General features: G+C 43.4%; 1 pseudogene; it reads right to left on the minus strand.

Annotated features, from left to right (window-relative positions):
- Positions 1 to 2,191: 2,191 nt before the first annotated feature.
- Positions 2,192 to 3,919, minus strand: LOC102915163 (zinc finger protein ubi-d4 pseudogene; annotated as a pseudogene).
- Positions 3,920 to 13,684: the final 9,765 nt, after the last annotated feature.

Below are 13,684 nucleotides of genomic sequence, written 5' to 3' on the forward strand. Positions count from 1 at the left end.
ATGAGAATGTGAGATTTAGCAATGGGCTTGAAAAATCTCCAGATATAGCTACCATTTGGAATAAGGAGGTAAGGATGCACTAGCCACTTTTTTACACAGTGAGAAGCCATGGCTTTGTCTTAACCCATACTGACCACATGGGGGTGCTCTAAGCCTTTTCTGTGTAGAGTAGTCGCCTCTCCTAACACACATTCATAGCATCTATGCCAGTCATGGCCTCGTATTTTTGGCCAATGGTCCTGTTCTGACAACATCCCCAAACCTGATTGTCTGAGGTAGACCTTCTCACTAAAATCTCTGTCAATTTGGAGTAGGGCAACATTACAAAGTTACCTTGTTAAAACTCTTTGTAACTGGTTATCTTTGGAGCTAAAGAAAGGAACAAATTTGCACAAATAAAACAAGAGTACAGGTCATTTGTTCTATTTTGCAACATGAGCTAATGTTAATATAATTTCTTTATTGGGACAACCTGTTGTTCCCGCTCCTCCTCTTGCCCAGGGTCTAAGGTGCTGTTGTGTACTTTGCTTTGCTTTTGAACCTTCATTTCTTTTACTCTATGTGTACAGGTGTTTTGTCTGCACGTTATGTTTGTGTACCGCATTGGTGCCCGATGCCCGGGGGAGGGGGACTAGAAAAGGATGTCAGATCCCCGGTAACTGGAGTTACAGATGGTCCTGAACTGCCATGTGAGTTCTGGGAATGGAACCTGGGTCCTCTGAAAGGACAGCCTGTGCTCTTAACCACAGAGCCATCTCTTCAGCTTGAGCATTTACCCCTATATCTGGCTCTGTGTTTTTTATTAAAAGAGAATTTTGCAATTCGTGTTACACCAAACTAGTTCCAGGAAGCTGGTTAGGTTTCTAGTACCAGGAATGACTTCCCACCTGTTGAGTGAGCCTTTCGTCCAATTAGACACCCATTGATTGCCACCAACATGTGAGCGCCACTTATTGCAGCTTTATGCATACTTTGCCATGCTAGTGATTGTTGTGGTTTGTGGGTGTTGCAACTGGGTGGGATTGTTGAATTATTTCCCTCTCTTGGCAGCTTACATAGTAATTTTTGGATCAGTGGAAGCTAGAGCACAGGAAAAAGGCTTTCATATCAGATCCAGCTCAAATCATCTGAGTCCTGTGACCTAAGAGATATCTGCAGAATATCACACTCAAACACAAAAGAATGTACATTCTTCTAAGTTCATAAAACAGTCTTCAAAAAAGGCCTCAATTTGAACACAAAACAAGGCTTTAAAATACAAATAACTTGAAATCATATCCTACATTCTGTCCACTGTGGATTAAAGCTAGATATCAAGAATAACTACAAAAAATGACAGAAAGCTTATAAACTTATAGAAGCTAAACAGCATACCACTGAATCAAAATTGGGCGAAGGAAGGAATCAAGAAAGTAATTTTAAGATGCCCACAATTGAATGAAAATTTTGTACACATTATCCAATTACTCATAAAATTTTATCTTCTTGTAGCCCTATCACACATTTTTATGAATGTCTATTTTCTTACACTCCAGAGAGCTATGGGTGTCTTTAAAAATGCTTTTTTTTTAATGGCCCAGTGATATGACTCAGGGAGTAAGGAGACTTGTTGCTAAGCCCGATAACCTGCATTCAATCCCTAGGACTCTCATGGTGGAAAGTGAGAACCAATTCGTGTGTCCCTGACCTCCACATACATGTTGGTTCAGGGACACACACCCTCTCTACACACAATAAAAATGTATTAAAAATTTTTTTTCTGTGTAAAAATGTTTATTTTTTCTAATGTTTTGAATACAGGGACTGCCACTAAGCAGGAAACAGAAAAATCAGGGTGTGAAGACCTTACCAGCTGCTGGCTAGCATGCAAGGAAAGGGGACCTCCCTGTGCCGAGAGCCAGGATACACAGGCAGGAGGCAGAGGCTCCTGACTCAGTTGAGGGCAGGTGGCTGAATGCCCAGGTTCAGGAAGAACGAAAAGGGGATTTTGGAGGTAGGCTTTATGGAGTTAAAAAACAGGCACATTATCCAACTTCTCCTTGTGGCCCCCAAGCTGCTGGCACAGCCCCCTGACATCGTCCCTCTCCCCACAAAACCAAAAGGAATAAGGAAGGAGGCAGAAGACGGAAGCTCTGAGGATAGGAAATGCCTGGATTGCCAGAGACCACCTGTGAGTGAGCCAGCCAAGCACAGGTGAAGCTGCTTGCCTCTGTGGGACTGGGCAGGACAGGACATGGCCAGGAGGTGCCTGAGACCATCCCAGTTCAAGCACAGGACCCTTGTAGCATGACCGAGGACACAGGACTGCTTTGGCAGGGGCAAAGTGAAGCAGAACAAGGGGGATGGAAAGGTCCTAGTAAGTGCCATCTCAGCCAGATCACTCCAGCTGCTCCCAGCAAAGGCTGGGCCTGGCTTACCCCCTGGGGCTTTTGGAAACCGGAAGGGGGACTAGGCCAGCTTGAAATAAGTGAGCTGTCCTCATATTCCTTCTCAGAGGACCCCATTTGAACCCTGTGATTACCAGGGACTTGGGCCTAAGGCAAGCAGAGTGAATGCACTTCTTGGAGAACAGAGAGAAGTTGGGCCCATGGGTCAGTCCTGGGGCAGCGTGTGGCTCCTTACTCCCTGAGGGCTCGGGGCCAGAGGCAGCCAGAGGTGCCACCTCCCTGTGCTGTTGCCAAAGGCAGGTTGGCAGGACTACCAGAGTGAAGGAAGAAGAGGGGTATGAAAACCAAGGTAGAGGAGAGCAACAGCCTTAGATGTGTGGGGAGCTGGGCGGCACATCAGGAGTTGTTCTGGTGCTGGTAGATGGATGCTTTCTCCTTCAGCAGATCCAGACACAGGTGGCAGCTCCACCTTCCTTCAGGAGGTTCAGACATGGATGGGGTGAGAAAGTACATGTGGTAGCCACGGTCACATTCATCACAGAAAAGCAGCTGGTCGTCATTCTCCGAGGTGCCGCAGAGGTTGCAGCGGTAGGTCTTCACAGCCGCCATCATCACAGGGGTGAACTGCAGGCAGGACGGATGCCCTGAGCGGCCACACTCAGAACAGGACACTATCTCCTTAGGCTGCCCTGTCTTCTTGTTGATTTTTGAGTCCCCCAGGCAGAAGTCACAGTAGTTGTTGGGCAGGGCTAATCCATCAGGTCCTTTCTTGGATTTCTGTTCCTCAGACCTCTGGGAAACAGGAGTGGGTGGTTGAGAGTCTTCTTTGTCCTCTCTTTCCTCCTCAGCCAGGTGGGAATGGGCATAGTGGTAACTGAGGCCAGGTCGGTTCTTGTAGCGTTTTCCACAAATGTCACAGGCTTATCTCGGTCCTCCAGGATGGAAGCATCCAGTTTCTTCCGGGCACTGCTCACACCCTTACTCTTGGACTTCCCCTTTCCCCGACGCTTTGGATATCTTCTTCATAGTCCTCCTCATCAAGGTCATCTAGGAAGTCATCAGGTTCAAGGATCCGCTTCCGGGCTCGACTGTTGGTAACAGGAAACTCACCCAGGCTGTCATCATCAACACAGGGCTCTGGAGCACCTCGTTTCTCCAGAGGGTCAGTACGCAACAGAGCCTCTAAACTGCGACCATCCTGAGAGATAAGACCCTCTTTCTTCAGGGTCTGGTCTGTGTCTGGTTTAATAGATGGAAAGGAAAGCCTAGGATCCTCAGGTGGGTGGGCTCGACGCTTTTGGCGGGCAGGGTAGGAGTACAACTGTCCAGAGGCCAATCTTGGTCCCCGGTGTCGCTTTTCCATCCAGATATAACAATTGCTCTGGGCTACTCCAGTCTGTGAGTCCAAGAAAGGCAGGTGCACACTCCGCTCAGCACAGAGGTGGGCGTTGTAATTGTGGCACTGTTCCATGGCATCTCTGTAGTACTGCTCCCCAAGGAGCTTCACTACATTCTCCACCACAGCCATCTTCCCTGCTCCTCTCCCTCAGGCTCGTAGTAAAAATTTTAAATGCTTTTCTCACGCTACTTGTAGAATGCCGGGTCTTAACTAGACCTGACTAGTCACCTGCCCCAGCATCCTTTAGTTCTTCTCTCTCTCTCTTTTAAAATAAGAACAGTACTGTTCATTTTCCAGATGCAATTTTATATAGCTAAGACTCTAAAAATACAAATACAAGGACTCTTTTGTTTGTGTGGGGGAGAGGTTCACAGGTGCTGTAATTTACTTCCCCTCTCCCCACCAGAAAACGGTGGAACAGTTTTCAAAACCATCCGTTTGCCACTAGCATTGCCTTATGCTCTTAAAAAAACTTTTTATTGATTCTTTGTGGATTTCACATCATGCATCCTGATCTTATTCTCCTTGCTTCTGCCCTCTACCCTTGCAACCTCCCCACAAAACAAAATTTAAAAGTAAAGCCAAATCCACCAACCAACCAACCAACCAACCAAACAAACAAACAAAACAACAGTGTGGAAGCTGTAGTGTGGCCCAGGGAGTCACACAGTCTGTACCCTTTAGTCCATACATCTTCACTTGTAAGTGTTCATTGCAATGAGTCATTGACCTGGTTGAGGCCTCTGGCTTCTGCTCTACTATTGATACTGGGCCTTCACTGGGACTCCTCTTGGATGTCCTGTTGTTGTTCTGTGTCATGGAGATCCTACAGCTTTGGATCTGCTGGTCCAGCCCCTTCACCTGCTCCAGCAGATCATAGGTGGGGTGGGTGTTGGGGCAGGCCAACTCATCACCCTGGTTCTGGGCCTGGGTAGTTGCAGGGTTGATCAGCCCACCATGTTTCTCTCCTTGTCAACCCTCACTAACTGCAGCACTCAGGAGAGCGAGCCCTGCACCTCCCCAGGGTGGCACAGTAGAACCTTCCCTGCTGGCAAGGGTGTGGGTGAGCTGGCCCTGAAGAGGAGAGAGTGGGAGAGCTAGCCCTACGGTCGGTCAACATAATGTGGGCAAGCGAGAGATACCCTCTTTGCCCCTCACCCCTCGCCTCTCACCACCTACTGCAGGCAGGAAAAGCTGGTCCCTGGGTCACGAGAGTGGGCCCTGCACTTCATCTGGACAGCACAGTAGAGCTGACCCCATGGACCAGGGCACAGGTGATCCCATGCTGCAAACAGGAGCGGGAGATCTGGCCCCACATATGGTGGAGTGGGAGAGGAAGAGATGGCATCCCCCGCTCCCCAGCCCCTCGCTACCTGTGGCAGGTGAGAGAGTTGGCCCTGAAGTCATAAGAGCAGGAGAGCAGGCCCTACACCTCGCCTGGGCAGCACAATAGAGCTGACTCTGTTGGCGGGTGTAGGTGAGTTGGCTTGGATGGGTCATGAGAGCAGCAGGACTAGTCGTGTGTCATGTCCCACCCACCCCCCATCCCATGTGGTGGCATGGGTGAGGAAAAAAATGCCCTCTCTCCCCTTGTTCCTTGCTACCTTTGGCAGGTGAGAAGGCTGGCCCTGGGGCCACGAGAGTGGGAGAACTGCCCCTGCCCCTCACCAGTTGTAGCACATGGGAGGGAGGGCACAGCAGCTTGCCTGGGCAGCACACTAGAGCTGACCCTGTTGGCGGAGGGCATGGGTGAGAGTGCATATGCTTTATGCTTCTTGTTGAATCCCTGTAGAGGTAATTTAGTGATTTGGATCCACAGCCTGTGTATGGTCTACGAAGGAACAAAGTTGCTAAGAAGCACTGTACTTTGAGAACATAGGCAAGGAGTATGGTCTATATGCACATTGTTCATGTATATGGGTGTATGGGTGCCATGCTGGGGATATTTCTGCAAAATAGGATTCTGTATCACCACACTCATCACTGGGCTTTAAATATCCTTCACACAAAGTGAATCAATAAGAAGTGTAATGACTCATATTATGAAAGGACCATCGAGTTTCTTTAAATGGCATCTTCCTAGGGACTTGTTTGCAGATCATTAACTCTTTAATTGAGGGGGAATGTGAAATAATTTGTGTTTCAGTTCACTGGCCTTTAAATGACAATCATTATACAAACAAAACAGATCAGAAATTATGCTGCTATGTGTCTGGTATTGAAAATTTACATTTGGTATGCTAGAGAGCTAAAAGTATGAAAGCAGTCAGTCCCTAGGTATCCGTAAACTTAAAAGTGTATCATCAGCATACACACACTCGCTGTGATGCCTGTACAGTGCACTTCAGTGTACATATAGTCTCCTGGTTTGTTGATCTTCTTAACGGTATATATTCTCATTTCAAAGTCTAGGGGTGGCACTAGAATGCCTTCATTTCTCAGGTGGTGCCAATGGTGTTGGTTTCTGAACCACGTCTGAGTAGAAGAGTCTAGAGCCTCTTTCCAAAGGTTCATGAGAGAATAAAACTTTCCTCTCTTCTCTTGGGACAAATTAGCATTGTTTCCTTGGGCAGAGAGCAGCAGCCAACATTTAGAATCACTTTAATTAATTGAATGCTTTTGGCCTAATAGATAGCTAACCAGATAACCTAAAAGCTTACGTCCCAGGAAGTTATTATGCTTACTCTAAAGTGCTTGTGATTTCCAAACCTCATTTTCTTGTTATTACTTCATCTTATTGTGTTAAATGTGTTTGCTCGCAGAGCTAAAGAGCCTCAGCATGCAAATGCTGAGCCAATTTGATTCTAGCACTTATCAATCTTGCCATTATTGACATTTGTGATCTGGATGATTCTCTGTGCTTTGCAATGTAGCATGCTTATCCATGTCCCTAACTTCACAGATGCCTGTAGAACTGTCACCTCCACCAGCAAGGCATGCACCACATGGAACCCAATCCATTGTCAAACCCTACTTCCAAAGGAACCAGGGATACCAAATCACCGTTGGCAAGGACAGAGGGCAGATGGTAGGAGTCTCAGTTGGATTTTGTAAGAACAAGTCTGTGAATCCATCCCTGTTCCCCAAATCTGACTTACCAGAGCTACCAGTAGTGACTGAAAACTGCCTTTGTCTAAATCCACCAATAAATCCATGGATTATTCCCCTGAAAGGCCTTAAAAATACAATTTTCTTCTATAGTGCTTTTTGTTTTGTTTGACACTTTTAGTGTTTTTTGTTTTGTTATTTTAGTTAGTTTTGATTTGATTTTTTGAGAGAGAGGAAGGACATGAAATTGTCTGGGTAGGAAGGTGGAGGAGGACCTAGAGGAGTTGGAGGAGGGGTAAGAATATGATCAAAATAGATTGTATGAAAAAAATTTGAGTAAAAGTAAGTTAATTTAAAAAACCCAAAATACAGTTTAATAAGGCCAAAATTAACAGGCAGATGTGCAAGACCTAAGCTAGAGAACTTTCTTTAATTTTTGCTACATTTGTTTACTTAATTATTTATTTACTTATTGTGGGGCATGTCATGGAACATGTGTGGAGGTCAGAGGACAACTTACAAGACTTAACTCTCTCCTTCTACCATGTGGAACCACAGAGTTTGAACTCAGGTGTTCAGACTTGGTAACAAAAAGTGCCACTATGGGTGCAGTTGATAAGTAAGGCCAATTCAGAGCTGTTATTGACTAGTTACACAATCTGTTGCTCCGGCACAGAGGAAAAGTGAGATTATAGAATTTATGCTCTGCTCTGAATCCTTATCACCCTCATTCCCAAGGTGGGCCACTGGAATTTCACAAGGACATGTTTAGAATTCCTATGAATGGACTAGGTATAGCCAAGGAGAAAACAGTAGCTTACCTTTGTTTCAAGTGTGTTTGTATTTCAAGAAGATATTCCTATTTCAGGTACTTAGGTCTAGGATCACCTTCTACTCTATTATTAAAGGACTTGTTTTATAGAGTATACTTAAAACCTGCATACTGGACCTTAACTTACACCATTTATTCTGTATTGACTGAGGGTCGTTTCAGGGAATTTTTCTTGTTTGTAATTGTTGTAGCTTGGGACAAAGTCAGCAGCCAGAGAAGTTGGTGAAATTGGCCACTATATTCAAGGTAAGACTTGGAAAGGGGAAGGATAAGTAAAAACAGAAGAGATAACAGTATAGGATTTCTTAATTTGGGTGGAGAAGTGGTTTCATTCTACCATAAGTAAGCAAGCTCTCATGTGATTCCTAAAAGCACAGCTGCCAGAAGAAAGATGTTTTAAAACATCTAAGTCAACACTCATGAGGGTGTCAGTCATCTTTGTCTTTTAAAGAGGGATCTGAGGTCTTTTACAGAGTAGACACTATCTTCTGGTCCTCAGGTGGGCGGAGCCCTTAGTCTATTGTCACAGCTTTTATCTGGGACATATGAACCCAGCTGTTGATTGTCAGCTATTTAAAAGCCACAGGGGTGATGAGGGCTACCTGTTCCTTTGTCAGTTTGTTTAATACCATCAGATACTATGAAAACTAGCAGTCAGGAAGGAAGCTACCAGGTCAGCTACACCTCAATTCTTCCAAGTCCTAGGTTCAACATATGTTGTGTTGGGTCTCACCTTCAAGTTTTGGGAGACAACCAAGGGAGAAGTAATAAAAGGTGTAACCATTGTTATTATTTTTGCAAGTTGATCATTTATTTTCATTTTTTTTGTTGTTTGAGAATTTTATACATGCCCACAATGAATTGTAACAATTTCCAACCCTCATTCCTTTCTCCAACTCCCCTTCAGTAGGTCCCCCCCAACTTCATATTTCATTATTTTGTTGCCCTCTCCTTCTCCTCCTCCTTCTCCTCCCCCTCCTCCTCCTCCTCTGCCTTTTGCTAAGCTACTAAGTCCAATTGGTTCTGCCTGTATGTGCATGTATGTGGAATCATTCATTGAAATACAGGGAACCTATCAGTGACCCACCCTCCAAGAAGAATGTTCTTCCTGCTCCAGTATCTATCTACTGTCACTAGCCCCTCAGTAAGAGGTAGGAATCAGTGAACACAACCCCCATCTCTTCTTGGATTTTGGCTGCTTGATCTTCAGCTATGACTGACTATACTAGCTATATCAAGTCAAGAAGACGGCAATTCACAGTGTCCCTCTCTCTGGCTCTTACATTATTGTCTTTTTAAACACTTCAGCCTATTTTTATTGAAATCTGTCCCTGACACAGCAACTACATGGTTGAAATGGGGGTTATTGATGGGAAAAAAGTGTTTGTGGCTGAGCAGTAAAAGTCAGATGCCTAACCCTTAGACTATGCAGCAGTTACAGCTTAGAAACAAGATCAGGAAGTCTGGGTCTGTCAAATGCTTTGACATCCTGTGCATGCTGGATGCTCAAAACTATGCAACAGGCGCCCTCTTCTGACAGCCGGAGCACTGAGGGAGAAGATGAGGATCCAAGTTGGAAGATTTTATTTTTTTCATGGAATATGCCTTGTCTTTCTGCCCTGGACTCTGACATCCCGTTTTCTGATTATAGACTATTGTTTCAACCCCGCAGCTCACAGGAGTGCCTCCTGTCTAGCCTCCCTACTGTAGCATGACTTCTCCAGAGATGTTCTCCTGCTGCATTCTGTGTATGTGACTGGCCATGATACACCTGCTGTTTCAGTATTCAGACTTTCCTGATTTTTCTTCCCCCTTTAGAATTCATACATGAATACCATATTTATACCATTTCACTTCTTACTGCTCTAACTTCCATGTTCCCTCCACACCCTGAAATTCATGACTTCTTATTTAATCATTTTTTTTTAAAATTTGAGATTATAATGTAAGTACATGTCTTCCTATCCTTTCTCCCTCCAAACCCTCTCATACACCCCTCCTTATTATCTTTAAATTCATGGCCTCTTTTTTCATTAATTATTAATGCGCGCGTGCACATGCGCATGCGCATGCACACACACACACACACACACACACACACACACACACACACACACACTTCTGAGTATAACCTGCTCAGTCTATATACTGTTACTTGTATGTATGTTTCCAGGGTTGACTGTTTGGTATTGAATAACCAATTAGTATACTTTTTTTTTGCTAGAGGAGACTATTTTCCCTGCTGCTAGCAGTCCTCAGTTACCTGTAGTTTTTTTTTTTTTTTGGTGTGTGTGTGTGTGTGTGTGTGTGTGTGTGTGTGTGTGTGTGTAACATTTCTTTGACTGAGTGATCTATTTTTTTTCTATCTTGTCTTTGAGACTTGATAATTCTTTGTTTGTTTGTTTTTGTTTTTGTTTTTTTCGAGACAGGGTTTCTCTGTGTAGCTTTGTGCCTTTTTCTGGAACTCACTTGGTAGTCCAGGCTGGCCTCGAACTCACAGAGATCCGCCTGGCTCTGCCTCCCGAGTGCTGGGATTAAAGGCGTGCGCCACCACCGCCCGGCTCTTTCTTCTATTTGATCCAATCTGTTGGTGGGTTTTCCTGTGCAGTTTTTTTTGACATCCTGAAATTTTCATATTAAGTTTTATTTCAGTTTTGCTCTTCTTCTGAGATTTTTATCTCTTTAATAAATTTGTTTTTCATATATTGAATTGTCATTATTCCACTCAAGTGTGTGTGTGTGGTGTGTGTGTTTTCATGGTCTTTATTCAGGCATTTATTCACAGCCTTCTTTGAGTTTCTTGAAATATTTATAATTGGTAATTTTGAAGTTCTTGTGTTGTAAATCTGCTAAGTTGCTTTTCTTGGGAAATATTAGATGGGGGTGCTATTTTGTAGAGAAGGTGTCTTAGTTAGGGTTTCTATTGCTATGAAGAGACACCATGACCATGGCAACTCTTATAAAGGAAAACATTTAATTGGGGCTGGCTTACAGGTTCAGAGGCTTAGTCCATTATCAGCACAGTGAAAAACACGGTGGGAAGCATGGTGGCATGCAGGCAGACATGGTGCTAAAGAGGTAGCTGAGAGGTCTATATCTGCATCTGCAGGCAACAGCCAAAGAGGGAGATACTGGGCCTGACTTGAGCTTCTGAAAGTTCAGAGTGTACCTCCCCCCCCCCACCCAGTGACACACCTCTTCTAACAAGGCCACATCTATTCCAGCAAGGCCACACTTCCTAATAGTGTCACTCCCTATGAGCCTATGGGGGTAATTTTTTCTTTCTTTCAGTGGGTTCTATGCCTTTGGAAGTAGGTGATGATTTGTTGTATTTCTTGGTGTCTTGTCTCTGTTGTGTGGATATTTGCTATTACTCCTAACTTGTCATGTTGTGGATCAACTAAACAATGTTTGGTTTTTAGTTTTATGGCTACTTTGGGTTTACAAGTGTGTTTTCTCATGTTCCTAGGTCAGCACAGTTGTGTGGTGACTGATAAGCTGACATGTGGGGGTGGGGGATGGCTTTGAGGTTCTTTAACTTGGGTTTCAGGTTGGGCTTCACACAGTCCAGGAAACCTAGAGTGACCCACAGTTGAGTGGGTGAGTGGACTATCTCTGGTAATATCTAGGTAGGCAGGCAAGCAGGGACATAGTCTGTTTTTTTTCCCCCTTAGAGACAACAAAGAAGGCTTTTTTGGCAATGCAGCATGCAGTTTATAAAGCCATCCTGTATAGTCAGCATGCTCCCATTGAAACATGAGTAAGAATCTCAATATGCTGCTGAAGAGATTTCCATATGGGCCCCCTATTCAGGACGAGTTCTTTCTGGTCCTTCGTGATGAGTTCCCTCTGCTTTTCATGCTCAGCTTAGTTTGAGCTCATCACTATCAATTCCATTTCAATGGAGAAGGAGAAGAAACCAAAGATGTCTGTTTCAAATGGACGTCTCTTCTGGGACAGGACTATGGAGAGGTTGCTTGTGAAAAAAGACTTGAGTAGGACTGAGTCCCAACCAGGTATAGGAGGAGGTGAGTTGTAAATCAAAGGAGATTTTGTAGTTTGATCGTGCTTACCATTTATGAAGTGCCATCTATTGTCATTACATGAATTCTAGCCTTTAGATTGCCCAACCTAGTAAGTACTTCTAGGTTAGCACGCTGTCTTTACTTGGCCCGATATTCAGAAAATGCTTATAAAGAGGGGATGTTCATCCACAATTAATTCACTCCCTTCTGTGATAAGGTGGCCAGGAAACATCTAAGTAGACACAATTTAAGACACAGTTGTATCTCTGAGTTGTTTCTGAAGTAACTGATTTACTCAATTTCTGTGATCTTGTGTTTGCACGACCTTTATTACTTCTGCTCTCACTTTCTACTCTTTATTCTGTGTTGTTTAGCATTTGCTTATCAGACAGGGTCTTCTATATAATCCACAGTGACCTAGAACCCACTGTGTTAGCCAGGCTTGTCTAATTCTAAATGCTACAATTAGAGACTTGTATCATTCACCTGGTTAAAATCTTCCCACACTTACATTTTCTTCTTTTTGTATTAGTTCTTCTGATGACACATTAAAACAGCCTGGTGATGTCTTCCTGGAGTTTTTTTTTTCTTTAAAAAATAGGCTATCTATTATTTATTCTTTGACAATTTGGTAGATGTAAACAATGTATTTTGATCATATGCATCTAAACTTCTCTCTCTCACTCTTCTAGCCACCCCCAACAGGTTTCCATCTCTCTTCCTCTTCATGTCCTCCCCTATTTTATTTAAGTATTTATTTATTTTTTGGTAACCTACTAAACTCAAGGAATGCTATCTGTTGGTATGTTGGCTGATCTTGATGGCTTGACCTTGTGCTTGTTTTGTGCTGGCAGCTATGGCTGCAGTGATTTTCTGAGTGCAATGGCCAGGCCAAGTTCAGAAGATAGAATTTCACAGCACTCCTCCCCTTCCCCTACTTTTACTTTTGTTTCTGCCTTCTCTTCCACTATGTTTCCTGAGCCTTGATGAGTATGAGTGTATGTGGTAAAGATATCCTATTTAGGGCTGTGCATAGAGTAATTATTAAATGCAATTATGAGTTTATTTTTAGTAATGTTGAGAATTGAACCCAGGACCTTGTACATACTAGGCAAGCTATTTACCTCTGAACTATAGCCCTAGCCCTCTAAATTTTAATTTTTTAATATAAGTATGTTACTTTTAAATCTTTGGAAAATAAAAAGTGTTTGGTTTTTGTGTGTATGGTGCATTCAAGTATGCAAGTATTTATGATGTAACTATAATTGTGTAAAATGTGTAATAAGCATGTACAAGAGTGTGAGTAGTATGAATGTGTTTATGTGTGCATATGACATGTGTAAGAGATATATCTATGTATGGTATATGTGTGACTATTTTTAAGTATATAGCAAAACCATATATATGTGTGTGTGTGTGTGTGCTTGTGTGTTCTCTTGTGTATTACTATATATAAGGATATGAGACTTGTGTCTGTGATAACCATTGTGATTGTGCATGCATATGTATGTGGTATAGGTGCAGATATATGACTGTGTATGTGGTATTTAGGATACCTGCATCACTGTATATATGTGCATATATATGTCACACTCATAAGGTATGCATATGTGATATGTACATGTGCTTTGACCTGTGATGAAAAAATCCATTCAAATGATAGAAGCCTCCTGTACAGCCACAGAATATATACCCTCCCCACCCCACCCACTTTCATTTGGACATTATTACGGATAGCTCTGAGCCAGGATCATTATCTCTGGCATGGGAAGGGAATTCATTCCAAATAAACAATGTCTGTAAGACCCACAAATTCCTGAGAAGAACCTCAGTTTGAGTTTCTGTTCACTCTAAGAGATTTGAGGATGTAGTATTTGTTGAAAATGCTTTGGCTATAAAATGCTTTGGTTAAAAGATGGAGGAGGTAATTTGAGTGTTAACTCTGCAAATATCTTATGTCTTTTCTCTGGACCTATTTTTGAGAAAGTGCCTT

The sequence above is a fragment of the Peromyscus maniculatus genome, chromosome 5 (genome assembly GCF_049852395.1).
Source record: "Peromyscus maniculatus bairdii isolate BWxNUB_F1_BW_parent chromosome 5, HU_Pman_BW_mat_3.1, whole genome shotgun sequence".
NCBI classification, from domain to species: Eukaryota; Metazoa; Chordata; class Mammalia; order Rodentia; family Cricetidae; genus Peromyscus; species Peromyscus maniculatus.